General features: G+C 37.5%; 1 protein-coding gene across 2 annotated transcripts in view; it reads right to left on the reverse strand.

Annotated features, from left to right (window-relative positions):
* PJA2 (praja ring finger ubiquitin ligase 2) overlaps window positions 1–14468 on the reverse strand; it is a 311879-nt gene that overhangs the window by 94202 nt on the left and 203209 nt on the right. For both annotated transcript variants that reach the window (XM_047862964.1, XM_047862975.1), the window contains exons 9-10: window positions 9901–9991; window positions 6867–7018 (exon numbers count right to left, since the gene is read on the reverse strand). The gene's annotated coding sequence lies outside the window, so the exon portion shown is untranslated. The remainder of the gene's footprint in view (window positions 1–6866; window positions 7019–9900; window positions 9992–14468) is intronic.

Raw genomic sequence — 14468 nt, forward strand, 5'->3', positions numbered from 1 at the left:
CTCAGCCCCTGTCATCTCTCTTATCAATGCCTTTTGCAGTCTCACTGAGATAGACATTCAGACAGAGTCATTGGATCTGTTCTGGCTCAGTGGTGGACAAAATTAGCCTATATGCAGATTGCATCCTTCCACATTTGCATGAAGAAGAGAAAATCGTTATCAGGCCTTTATTAGCACCACTAAAGATTTTGCCTCTCTGTAGTTTTTGAAACTCATTGACTCAAACTCCATTCTGTTTTCCCCTTCAACACGTGACATCAGGATTCATATATTTAAAGAAAGCTGTCATGAGAAAACTCATGGCATGCTGGAGTTGTAAGGGATCTGGGAAATCCTACAGACTTGCTTTGCTGGTGAAGAAACAGATGGTGAAGAAACAAATAGTCTGTGGTCTGTCAGGGTTATGCAGTACAAAGTGGGATTACCAGATTTCAGCTTTTCTCAATTTGGGGCCATTTTGTCCCATCATGCCACACTACTTGTTATGAGAGAGCTTCCTGAAAACTTCCAAATGGGCTCAAGACCTTTGGCATTTCTTTGTAATGATATTTTTTTTCTTACGGGAACAGAGAATTATTAGCTCATGACCATTGTTCTTTGGCAAAGTATGCCAGGGTCACTGGGCCCTTTCTGAAACACAGGCTACATGTCTGCAATGAGGGTACACGAATAATATCAGTGCCTCTCCTGAAATGAAGCTGTAATTGAATATCTCATTGAGGTCACAGTTTTGCCTAGTGGAAAATAATACAAAGACTCAGAATACACCCTTCTTTATGCGGAGGTGCTACAGAGACTTGGTTTTAGAACTACGGAAAAAATTTTCTGTCATGTACTCCCCAGTTTCCAATAAACAGACTTCAGTCTGGGGGCTCAGACAGACAGATGAAGATTCTCACCTTCAGGCAGAGGAATGGAGATGATCTGGCTATTGATTGGAAATTCACAGGGAATGAAGTATGAAATGTTCTTCGGGTTCGTGCTAATTCCTTCTCATTGCAACGAAGAGAAATTTAACCCAAGTGAGAGGTAACTTCAAGTTTAGGAGATCCCTACAACTGTACGATAGAATTCTATGATTGATTGAATGATTGATTTAGAGTGTGAGTGGGGAGACGGCAGAGGAAGAGAGAGAGAGAATCTTAAGCAGGCTTCACTGACATGGGGCTCAACCCCACGACCCTGGGATCATGACCTGAGCTGAAATCAAGAATGGGACACTCAACCAACTGAGCCACCCAGGTGCCCCAGAATTCCATTATTTAAAAAGAAATTTTATTTCATATGATTCTCTTATTGTTTCTGTGTGTTAATACAGATGAAGACAATGAGGTCCAGAGAAATGAAGTGATGGGACTTAATCATAATTCTGGCTGTGCGTGAGGAACCACTCCATAGGCCCTTACTTCATTGTTGATGCAGCTGTAGGAATCTTATAGACAGAGAAACAATCAGTTCAGAAGAACATAAAGATTAAACCACAGAAAGTATTCTGTTAAGGGCAAAAATCCCATCACCTAGACAGTCAAAACTCTCTCCTCACAGGGGCAGGGATGGTCTTCAGTAAATTTACTCAGAGTGGCTTCTTTTCATTCTGGCTTTTAGGCATGACTTTGTAACTTTGGGAGACTATTAAATGTTTATTTTTTAAATTGGTTCCAAAAAGGGAACAAATGCTTTTCATACTGTTTAACGTGTCGTTTGGGGTGTTAGATTAGAAAGCAACTGGGCTTTGACATGCCCTCATTATGGCTGATAGACTTAAAAAGCAGTACAACTGGAAATGAAGGTCTTCCGCCCTGCGGAGAAGCGTACTTTCAAGTTCTGCTGCAAAATCTTTTATAGCATCTGGAGACAGGTTTACAGATTGTCAACCTGTAAAGCTGTCTGGTTGACCTTGCCACATCGTAGTGACTTAAAGCAGAGTGCTATGTTGGTAATAATCAGCAGACTGAGACACTAGTGTAGTATGTACTAGAGCATGTGATAGGTTTCACTTCTATTCATACTTCACATTACTCATAGACCCAGTTCATTTAGGTTTAGTTTAATCTTACTCAGTTTCTATAGTTTCCATGGCTGATTTAGCAAAAATAATTACTTTTATTCTGATAAAAAAAATTCCTTGGATATTATTCATTCTTTCATTCAGTATTCACAACAAATATTTATCAACCTAGACTCTGGGCAGATCACTGCCAATCTTGCCCCTCTTTTATCTATTTATGTCTTTCTATATATGCCTCCCTCCATCTAGATGTCTCCCCACCCTCTTTCTTTCCTACCTAACTCCTCCTTATCCTGCACACTCTGGTATTCTGAAAAGACTTTCTTAGCCCACAAAGTACTTTGATGCCAATACTTTTATTTACTCCCCAATGGGAATAGATGAAATCACTTGCAAAGAACAAATCATGTGAAGACAGAAGAACTGGTTTTAGGGGAGGCATCAAAGAAGCAATATGTATGGCGGAGATGGAGCAGGAGTGGCTGGTAATGCAGGAGAAAAAAAAAAAAAACAGGAGAAAAGCCAAGGAATGACTGTTTCCAGGTGCAGAACATAGTGAGCCCTGTTCACTGCTACAGAGAAGACAAGTAAGCTAAAAGTGAAAACCATCACTGGTCTGTATGTGCACCTCTACATGCTTGTATGCATGAGGAGCAACACAGGAATGAGTCATAAAAATCCAACAGTGGTTATCTGCAGAGCAGAGTAGGTCTGGGGCAGATAAGGAATATGGATGGAAGGCTGACTTTTATATTTCGCATACCTTCTAAAATTTCTGAATTTGAATTATGTAAATGTAATACATGTTCAGTAAATTAAAATAACATTAATTAGACTCACTGTAACTCTCTTACTAATGCTCATATCAAATTAGCAAAATATACAAACTTCCAAAATTTTCCTGTGAAATTAAAATTGTGTTTAATGGGTCAAATGATCTAATCAACACTTCTATGAAATTTGTGCAATGAATCCTTTGTAAAACTTTGTGAGGTGTACCAGAAATATCAGATTTACATACATCTAATGAGGGATCAAGTATTTATGCTCTTCATGGAGTTTGTCTAAGAATTAAGAATGTTTAAAGAGACAACATCACATTTGGGGAGATGAGGTAAGGAAAATATTGAATTTTTTGCTTTCCAAAGAATATTTCTCAAAGTGTTAGTATTCAAAAGAATTCCATCAGGTAGGCTAAGGATTTTTTCTTGTTTTCTATGTGGTATATACTATCATTATGGATTCTTAGTACTGCCTATTGAATAACTTTTTTTAATGTATTGGTTACAGGTGGTAATTACTGTGAATTAAAGGTTTCAGAAATTCCATTCAATTTTTTGTAGTCAATATCACTTTTGGTATCAAAACACCCTTGTGGAGTCTTGGGATGTCACCCAACCCATCAGATCCTCCTTTCTGGGTTTATTTGTATCTAAAGAGAAGAATGTTTTTTACTGATTCTAGTTGAGCATCCTGAAATAAATTCTAATTTTTAAAACATTTTTGGATAAAAATTCAGAATTAGGGAATTTCTTAAAGTTCAGTAAAAATGATAGTACCTATTCTTTTTAAGAAGTATATAAAACATTATGTTTTGTAAAATCTTTTCTAAAACTTCCAAAAGGATTTCTAAGGACCTAACACTTAGTTAACTTTCTAAAAGTAAGACTTTCTCCAGATGGTTAAATTTCATACCTTTACCTAAGAGGAATCCTTAGGATGTGTAAATGGACATGTATTATATGTCAATTTAGTAATTCCAAATGGTGATAAAGGGACATACTCCATCTTCAAATAATTTTGTGAAGCCTAATAGGCACATATGAGTCCTTAAGAAAAAACATGTCAAGGGGCGCCTGGGTAGTTCAGTTGGTTAAGCGATTGAATTCAGCTCAGATCATAATCTCACAGTTCATGGGTTCGAGCCCTGTGTCAGGCTCTGTGCTGACAGCTCAGAGCCTGGAGCCTGCTTCAGATTCTGTATCTCCTGCTCTCTCTGCCCCTCCCCTGCTCACGCTCTCTCATAAAAAAAACAACAAAAACAAAAACAAAAAACAAAAAAAAAAAACATTAACAAAAATTTTTTAAGTAAAAACATGTCAAGGGGCACCTGGGTGGCTTAGTCAGTTAAGCGATCAATTTTGGCTCAGGTCATGATCTCACAGCTCATTACTTCCAGACCCATGTCAGGCTGTCTGCTGTTTGTGCAGCAGAGAAACATTTAAATAAGCATTTTAAAGAAGAAAAAACATGTCAAGAAATGCCTGGGCAGCTCTGTCAGTTAAGCATCAGACTCGATTTCAGGTCAGGTCATGAACTCACAGTTTTCGGCTTAGGTCACGAGCCCCACATTGAGCTCTGCACTGACAGAGCGGAGCCTGCTTGGGATTCTCTCTCTCCTCTCTCTCTCTGCCCCTCCCCTGTGCAGTGTGGTTGCTCGTATTCTCTCTCTCTCTCTCTCTCTCTCTCTCAAAATAAATAAACGCTTTAAAAAGTGTCAAAATCCCAATATTTGATTCCTTCACTATTTTAAGCATAATTATAATAACAGCATAATCTATATTTTATTAACTATAAAAGAAAATGAACTGATTTTCAACCTTTTTTTTTAAAGGTAAAGTTCCAGTCAAATCATGTTTTCTAGTACTTATATTGAAAATTTGTTATCCCAGTTGATTTAGGACAGTAACAAACTAATCCTAGAATCTCTATCACTTAACACAACAAAGGTTTGTTTCCTGTTGATAACAATTCTAATGTAAGAGTGATACTGTCAGCTATGTAGTGACTCACGGATTCAGGAAGCTTCCATTCTGTGGTTCTGCGGTCTCAACATGTGACCCTGATTTCTGTGCCAGAGGCACCTTTAACTCCACTTACAGATCACCGACTACAATCAGCCACAGGGCCACAATCTGACTACAAGGAAAGTTGTAAAATGCTATTTTGCTGGTGTTCAGGAAGAGAAAATGAAATAGGACTAGGTGAACACAAAGCATTGCCCCTTTGAAAGTACTTTTTCTAAAACCAAATATCCTCGGAAAAAGAGAACCTTCCATGAATGACAACAAATTAGAGCCGTTACTCATCTCTGACTCCTCTTCATGATGGAAAGTGTTACAATAACCATGTATTTACATATAGTTGACCACAATTCATGGGATTTGTGAACATCCCTGGCTTATTATTGCCTCCAAGATTTAATGTTACCATTTGTTTCATTTGGAATGGATATTGCAAATAAGGAAGAACCAGAGATGTAAGAATGTATCAGATTACAGTATTGCTAAGCAGAGAGAATCTCTCATCGTGACTTTAGTTTCGCTTTTGAAAATATTACCATCAAAACTGATGCATGCCTCTGATAATAAATATGGTCTTAAAACTTTTACTGCATTAAGCATTTGATGGAGCTGAGAGCCTACATTAACAAAAATGAAATTATATCTAATAAAAATACTCTATAAATGTCACAGAGATAAATGAGGTATTTTCATAACTTAAAATTCTCTCTCTTCTGGGAGCATTTTTAATGTAAAATGAGAATCAAAATTGTCCCCACATTTTATAGTTTCAGGTAATTTTGAACTCTACCAGAATGAATTTTTTTTTAAACAAGTTTCCTTTCCTTTCCAAACTTTAAAGTGCAGTCCGAGAAGGTTGAAATATTTGCTGTTGGTTTGCTTTATTAATGTGGAGATATCCTGGGTACAGAAAAGAATCAAAGGCTATATATCTAACATACCTAGACTTTTCCTTGGCACACAGGTTACTTGGAACACACCATATAGCTGTCATTTGAGGTCTGTGGGTTGACCTACTGGGTACAACATAAGGGTTATATATGGTAGCTGGCCTGGCAGGTCTGAGCATTGGTACGATATTTATGAGTTCCAGCTTTGCTCCTAGACTCTTTATGGTCTCAAATAAGTAACAGGTGAAATCCCCAAAAAGTAACTTTAGTGTTGGAAGTGATGCAAAGTTTTAGTTTAGCCATAATAATAAATAAATACACAGAGAAAGAAGCACAAAAATAAAGTTTTTTTTAAAAATTCCACAAGAGGTTTCTTCTCTCATTTTGCTATTAACAACACTGATGACAAAAGCTAACTAAGAAAGGAGGAGAAACATGGCTCCCATTGACTCAGAAACAGTGAGTCAAAAAGACAAAGATTTTCATTTAATTTCTGCGGCCTTTAGTTCCAAAGTCATAACTGTGGGCCAGGGTGCTAGGGAAATTGTTGCATGAAAGAGGAAAAGAACTCAGAAAAAGTAACTCTCATCTTTAAGCTATTCTTCCTAGCCTCAAAACAAATAACAGAAAACACATATCTTTGCAATGTTCTAAAGCATAAGCCACAGCAATCATTAAACCCAATGGTCAGAGGAGCCAAGAGCGAGCCAGCCATGTGACCAAATTGGTTTAAGTATTCCAGTGGTCAGCATAGCCATTGGAGTCAAGTAGAGAAGAATGATAAGAGAGATTTGGGAGAAGTCTGGAAGTGTCCTTAAACTTAAGGCTTGAAGAACTAAGTCAGGGATCTTATCGCTGATGGTTCAAGGTTGTAACCCCTTTTAAGATCAGTAGCAGACACACCAGTCATTTATTGTTTGAAAAATGTATGTATGTATATGCATATTATAGTCATAGAGCTTTCAGGTAAAGTGAGATTAAAGTTAGTAAGACCGTACCTAGACTAGACATATTATTCTCATAAACCATCCTGTATGGTTTATATATACATAGCCCTATACCTAAGTTGGCAGTTTAGTACACATCTTACTATTTACTTAATCCATTTTCCAAAATGATGAATTAAATAACCCTTTGAGATATTATAAAAATCTTAAAACCCACCTGACACAGATGCAGCTATTCGATAATCTAGGGTCCTGGTAGCATTCCAGAGTCAGTGGTTGTTCCATAATTGACATACCTAGAGAGATACGTTCCTCAGTGTCTTCCGAGTAGATGTTGGGTCTGGCTTTAACATCTTCAGGGTGTTGCACCTGCGAAGAATGGCTTTGGCTGACTGATAATACAGTAAGTAGGGTAACCATGGCTAGAGAAGGCCTTTTGGAAGGAATGTATTCACCCCTCCACCCATCATTTTACCGATTCAGGAATACCTTCTGATTGCCTACGTTGTACAGGCATTCACATGAGTAAGACTGACTCCTTGCTTTTTAGATGGTTACAACTTACAAGGAAGATAAGTGATCAATGTAAGGCAAATGCACAATTAATTTGAAGAAATGAGCAAAGTTAAGATTCAACTTTGGAGACAATCACATGTTTTGAGAATTCAAGCAAGGATGGTGAGATGGGGAGGGATGTGACATCAAGGAGCCCCCGCATTATGGACCCTGATTCGTCAACTTTTCCACCCCAGCAGAACTGACCACTCCTGACCTTATCCCTTGTTGTACCATGAACAGCTTTCAGTACAAAATACCTTTAATTTTGTCTCTTAGTTTTATTTTTCCCTCCAAATTCTGTCTTGTTCATTTTGTATTACCATAACCTAGTGTGGTATTTGTTCCTAATTGGGATTTAGATGATGGATAGTTTTATCTGCCACAGTGGTTGATAATTGACTAGTGGCTGTTTGCACTTTAAGAGTGTTGGCTATGAAAGCAGCTGGAATAATTAGGTTGGCTCCACACAGATTAATCATTGTTAGCGTAGATTTTTCATCTACTTCATAGTACTTTGCGCAGCGCTCTGCAAGGTCTAGTTTTTGCTCAATAAATACACAATTACTTGCTATTTAGACAAGCAAGAGCTAGTGCCTTTTCTACTTGACAGCTCATGGTTGCTCTTTAAAGCAGATGTAAAAGATGTGGAAAAAAAGAGTAACAGGAAATATACCATTGGTTCTTGGGAAAATGCTCAATCTCTTTCACAATAAAAGAAATGTTAGTTAAAAACATATTGAGATATAATTCACCTATCAATTGGCAAAGATCAGGAAACTTAACAGTATTTTTAAGAACATTCAAGTGAAAGCTTGTTGAAACTAGACTAGTAGATTCTGGAAAGCAATTTGACAATATGTATCAAACTTACAAATGTATCTACTCTTTGACTCAGGAATTCCATTTCTAAGGACGTTAGGATCAATATTCTTTTATGTGGGAGATGATGAGTCAACAGAGTTATTCAATACAGCATTGTTTGTGAGATAAGAATATCAGAAATAACCTAAAGGTACAGTCAGCAGGTGTCTGGTTCAACAATGGTACTTGGTACAGTGGAATACTATGCAGTCATAAACAGAGTGGAGTTTTCTGTATTGGTGCAAGAATCTATATGCTAAGGAGAGACAGGGAAGGTCCAGAACGGTGTTATGCTTCTTTGTGTAAAAGAAGGAAAAAAAGAATGTGTGTGTCTATACTAGAATATGCAGGAGATATCTTTAGAAGACAACAGAAGAAACTAGTGACATTGATTTGCCCCTGAGCAGGGTAGCTGAGAGGCAGGAATGGGAAGCAGAGTTTTCACTGTGTGCCCTCTATATTTTTGAAATGTGAGACCTTACGACTATATGATCTATACAAAAATTAAATAAAAACAAACACACTGCAGCAGATGCAGTGGTTCCCGGCAGGGAGCAGCTGTTGCTATGGTCACCTGCTGCAGCTGTCACACTAGTGTGGTCACCTACAGTGACATCTGCTGGTGCTTCCTGACAGCTATTTTAGGTCCGTGTTTTTCAAATTGCTATTTTGAAAGTGGGCCACGCAATCAAGTTAGTGAATCCAACCGGCATTCAAGAAAGAGAGAAAATCACACATAACAGAAAATTTCAGAGTACGTAACCAGTAGTAAAGGTAAGTCCTCTTGTGTGATCTTTTGTTTGATTTTTTTATAAGCATATGTGTCCTAACATATCTCTCTTACTGTGCTCAAAAATGTTAGAAAGCCGTTATCCTCAGTGGTGACCTTTCTCAGCGGGTCTAGATTTCGATAGTTCGCCTTGAGCAACCAATATATAATAGGCACGTTTTCCATCATGGTGGGGCCAGGAGTTTCAGACTGTGGATGTGGGTTCCCACCTTTATAGGCTGGTCCCTCTGCTTATGTCTCTATTGCCAGTGTACGCAGATTCTCTAGACTGTGTGTCTCCTCACATGAAAGCACCTTCATTCTTTTTAGAAGAGTAAATTCCATACCATGGAGTACTGTGCAGTTGACAGGGCTGTTTGGAGTCTAGATGGGATGACTGGGACCAAGATGCAACCTGGGGTCATTCATGTATCCTGAGCTTCAGTGACCCTAGGGCACCTTCCCTTCTCAGATTGACCCCAATGCCTTGGGTCATGCAGCTGCACCATCAGCAATGCCCTTCTCTCCATCTCTGCTTACTCCATTCTAGTTTCCTTCAAGATCCTGCCCAGTGGTATTTCCTCCATGGAACCTTCCTTTATCCCCTCAGCCTAATATGACTTCACATGTTGTTGTCATGCTCTCTTGATGGCAACTGAATGAAACTTGGTCCAAACTGGGCTTAAGCAATGAGGAGAATTGGCTCAACTAATTAAAAGTTCAAGAATAGATTGGATCCACAAGCTAAAGATAAGATCATTGTTCAATTTCTCTTTATCTCTCTTTCCCCTTGATCTCTATTCCCTTGATTTTCACTGTGTTGTCTTAATTTTTGAATATATACTTCTTTCATGGTGGCAAAATACCTTCCAGTAGCTCAATGATTAAATCCAACAAGTTGAATTTCAACAGGCAGAGAGGCCTTGTTTTTCTCATGACCGTACCAAAAGCCCCAAGAATGCGTCTTTCTGCCTAAGTTAGGTCATGTGTTCAGTGCTGAATCAATCATTGTAGCCATGAGGTTAGAATTCACTCCCTGGCCAATCTCAGATCACATACTCACCCCCCGAGACTTGGCAGGTCAGTTGTGGAAAATAGCTCCATGGAGTGTAGAAAAGGATGGTTCCTCAAATATACGTTAAAAGTGCTGTCACCTGAAGGAGGAGAATGACAAAACAGGCAAAAACAACAAATGTCCTTGTCAAACTGTAATCTCTACAGAGAAAATGCCAATTACCTAAGTATGTTTTCTTGTGTTAATACCTTACCAATGTGACAGTGAATTATTTAAGACAAAAATAAAGCAAATGAAATTAACATTTAAATTCTTATTCAGTTATCATATTCAATTGTTTTACATATTTTGGGCCTCTCCATGATGTGTTTTCTCTTAGGATTCTATTTTGATCTCCCACTAACCAATTTTTATGGGGAACTGAGTTAATTCATCAGTTTCTAAAATCTAGAGCAACCATAGAAATATTGAATTCATTGTTTTGGCTTTTTGCTCCATCAATTTCGGTCAAATATTTTAATCAAAATAGAAACTTAAAGTCTATGAAAGAAGACTAACATATACTCTGAGAAGCACATCTCACACTCCTGCTTTAGCTCATTCTTTCTCAGGAAACAAAATGTTTTTAAAGACAAACATCTTAACACATCTGGTGTGGTTTTCTAGTTATCCCGTTTAAGCCAAAGGAAAAAAAAGTGGTATCATCTGTTTTTCTTTTATATGTTTTGAAACATGAGTCTCCAGAAGCTATTTCCTAACATATGTCAATTTAACATCTGCCAGTTCCTAACTGATAGCCAGAAACAGCTGCACTGGCGGTACCTGCAATAGTGTCAAGGTATTTCCCATTACAACTGTCTTCGCTTTGGCATTGTCAGTAATATTTTTGCTCTAGGGGTAGCCTATTTCCCTAACTTGAAGGAGACACGTGAATTAGAAGCACAGAGCAGGAGGAATAAATAGGACGATGTCTTGACAGTTATATGGAAGTGTAGCAGAGGAAAGTTTTTCCAAAAAAAGTACTAGATAAGAAAATCTACGTCACTGGTCACAGATTGAACTGCTTCTCCTGGCGGAAACATGCTTTACTGTACCACATCCTAATTTCTCCTTGTTATCCACTATCAAGAATATTTGCAAACAGAATTAAGATGTAGTAAGTAGTAACCATATCTAAGAGTACCCAACCATGTCCAAAGCTTCTCTTAAATTTTTCTCTTTTCTATTTCTTTGATGGAACTGAAAGTGCATCAGTGAGCTTCAGTTTCTGTCTGGAAATTCATAACAGAATGGTATTTTGATAGAATGATTATTTTGAAAGGGGTGGCCTAAGTGTCGGTCCTGAGAGAGATCAATATTTTTACCTGCCCTAAAATAATCTGGCGCTGAATTTTGTAGTTCAAAAATTTTAAGATCTCCAAAAAATTTTCAGACCCCCCCCAAATTTTCAGAGCCTCCAAATGATTAGTGTCATTTGCTCCCTTTGATAAATTCTCCCTACCCCAATAACATTATTGCATTTTGTTTCATTGGACTTTAAAGGAGAGGCATCACTGTGGGCCCATTAAGGTCAAGGCTACCTGTATGTCATTATTATTATAAGCTCTGTGACAAATCCTGTGCTTGACACATAGTAAGCGTGGAAGAAATGAACCAATCCTGTCCTGAAATTCTGAGATCCAACATTTGCTCTTTGAGTCCTCAAATTTAGGACATAAATTACATAAATTATAAAAAAAAATCCAATTGACTTTGATAAAGAAAGAAGAAATGAGTTCTCATGATTGGACTTTCATAGGAAAACTTTAATGGTAGTTCTCTCTAAATAAATTTGGGAGCTCACAAGTACTCTATACCAAATACTCTTCATGGTAATGGTTACTTGACAATTTTTCAGTGAAGATAGTGTTTTTGAATATAAAGTAGGGGTTGTGGAAAGAGAAGGAATTTTGGAGACTAAAGGTCTAGAGTTGAAATCCTAGATCCATTCTTTACAAAGTTATTTAACCTCTACTTCCCTATCTTCAAAATAGGAGCTCAACAAAGTGCCTGGGACCCTGGTACTTATGGCCACTCACTAACTGGTAGTTATCATGATCCTTGTTATGACTACTCCTGGTATCAACTGATCTGATATTATATAGTACAGAGAATAGACTCAGTTTATGTATAACCCAAGCCCTTTAAAGCTTTATAAGTGAAAACCCAGCTCTGCTCAGTGCTATGTTAGTCACCTAGCAAAATGGTAAATGGTATTACTTTTTCTGTCATATCTGCAGCATCAATTTTTGGCATGGTTATGAGGACATAGCCCTAATAAAAGTCATGCCATCTAAGCGACAGACCCACACAGCATTAATGGTAATGAGGGAAGAGACATGCTTAGTATTTCAAACCAGATTTCCCCTGTTGAAATTATAGCTTCCCAATCTATGACATATTATCCTACAGGTACAAGTGTCTATTTGCATTTTGTAAATCACAAAGACTTAGCACAAACGTCTCAGGTTAAACCTTAAGGTAATACAAAAGCAAGTTTCTAAGGGAGCCCTCTCTGCCTCCTTCCCCGTATTTCTCCTTTCTTTCCTAAGATGTTCCAGGCAATGTGCATATAAAAAATATTTACAGTTGATGAGATAGGAGATGAAAGGGATTCCAATATTTTTTCTTATTTTGACCTATTCTGGAAAAGGTGAAAGCCATTCCACATAAAGTTAAGTGCTGTAAAAATACATTGACTCTTAGTTCACTAGAATGATGCTGTGAGTTATGTCCTTAGAACTTCTTGACACGTGAAAAGATTAAATAGAAATAACTCCAATTTCAACTTTATAGTCTATTTACTGAAGTCTTTTTTTTTAAATCGTTGCCATAATCCTCTCTAACAAAGTAGATAGAGTGCAGAATGCGAATCTCCCACACTGAATGGGTTGATGAAGGTTATTTCTTGGAAATTATTTGACCTTATGAGCTATAAGCAAGGGTGAAAGTTGTAGTTCTACCCAACTGTTTAGTTTTGTATTATTCTAGCAATGGTTTATCTCTAAAGTTATTGATTAAAGTGATAAATTACTTAATGATTACCTACTTTTAGATAAAAAAGAAGCTTACAATTTTCATACAGTTACAGTGCATGACCAAGTAGAGCATTTAAATGCAACCACCTACAGGGATAATTTCAGCAAAAACTTTTTAGATATATTACTTATTTATAGATAATATATCAATATATGATCTGCAGGACATTAATTAGGTGTACAAAATCTGAAAGCCCCCTTAAACCTGTCAGAGACAAAGAGAAAGTTAAAGAAGTTTGAATGTTGCCATTTCATGAATTTTATGCTAATTTGCTTCCTCGGAAGAATTCAAGACCAATATTGATCTGATTCATTATTTGCATAATTCATATCTTATAAAAGGTAATTATACACTCTCCAGTCAAATTACTTAATGGTCCAGTATTATTTTCTGAAAAGCTTCCCCTTCCTGTCATGTATACTTTCAAATAAACTTGCAATTCACATTAGATTTAATTGGATGTTATAGAGGCTGATATGCTACTATGGATAATAAAGTAAACAATACTAAATCCTAACTATAATTCTCACTGATCCCCAGCAATACCCTTCATACACCCAAGTTTTCCATACTATTCCAATCAAATGTTCTACCTTCACTGTTTTCCATTGACTTCTCTCCTGAAAACAGTATTATCCTTTTGTTCATCCAGGCATGAAACATTAAAGTTTTCTTCTCTTTCGCCCCCTTCCAGTTATCTATTGCTGCATAACAAACCGCCCTACAATTGTATTGTGGCTTCAACCCACAACAATCATTTACTTCTATTCTGTTAATTGCTCATAAATGTGCAATTTGGGTAAGACTCAGCAGGGCCTGCTCTTCTCTGCTCCACATGGTATCAGGTGGTATGGTGGAAGACAGTTCATTCTTGCAATATAGCACACTTTGGAGACTGGGAGCTTAGCTGTTGGTTAGGGGCCTCTGTTCCTCTCCATGTGGACCTCTTCACAGGGTTTCTTGGGCTTCTTCACAGCACAGAAGCTGACTAACAAAAAAGAGTCCTCTAAGGGGCCTAGAAAAAAGCTGCAAGACTTCTTATGACCTAGCCTCATGAGTGTCAGAATGCTACCTTTGCCACATTGATCTAGTAAGTCACTAAGACCGCTGAGATTCAAGGCAAGGGAGAAGAGTCTATGGAAAGAGTAGCAAAGAATTTGAAGACATTTTTAATCTACCATGTCCTGTCTTTATCCTAGTCTGAAATCTGCATTGGCAGTGCCAGTGGATCAGGAAGGAGATGGTATGAGACACCTGCAGCAATGTGGTGACCTCAGAACGGCCACAAAGGTAGCTTTGAAAATGCTGAGGCACTGGGAGACGTTAAAGGGAAAGGAGGTCCCTACCATTGCCATTATCATCTTTTTTCTTATAATCATCTTTAAAATCACTCACTAAATTCTCCCTTCTACTCTGTGGAGGGATTTTCAATAACTGTATATAGATATTTATAAAGAAAAAAAAAGTGGAGACACATTTGTAGATTCCTTGTTTATTTTTAATTTTTTTAAGATTTAGGCCAGTCAAAACAAGTTTTC

The sequence above is a fragment of the Prionailurus viverrinus genome, chromosome A1, assembly GCF_022837055.1.
Source record: "Prionailurus viverrinus isolate Anna chromosome A1, UM_Priviv_1.0, whole genome shotgun sequence".
Lineage (NCBI taxonomy): Eukaryota > Metazoa > Chordata > Mammalia > Carnivora > Felidae > Prionailurus > Prionailurus viverrinus.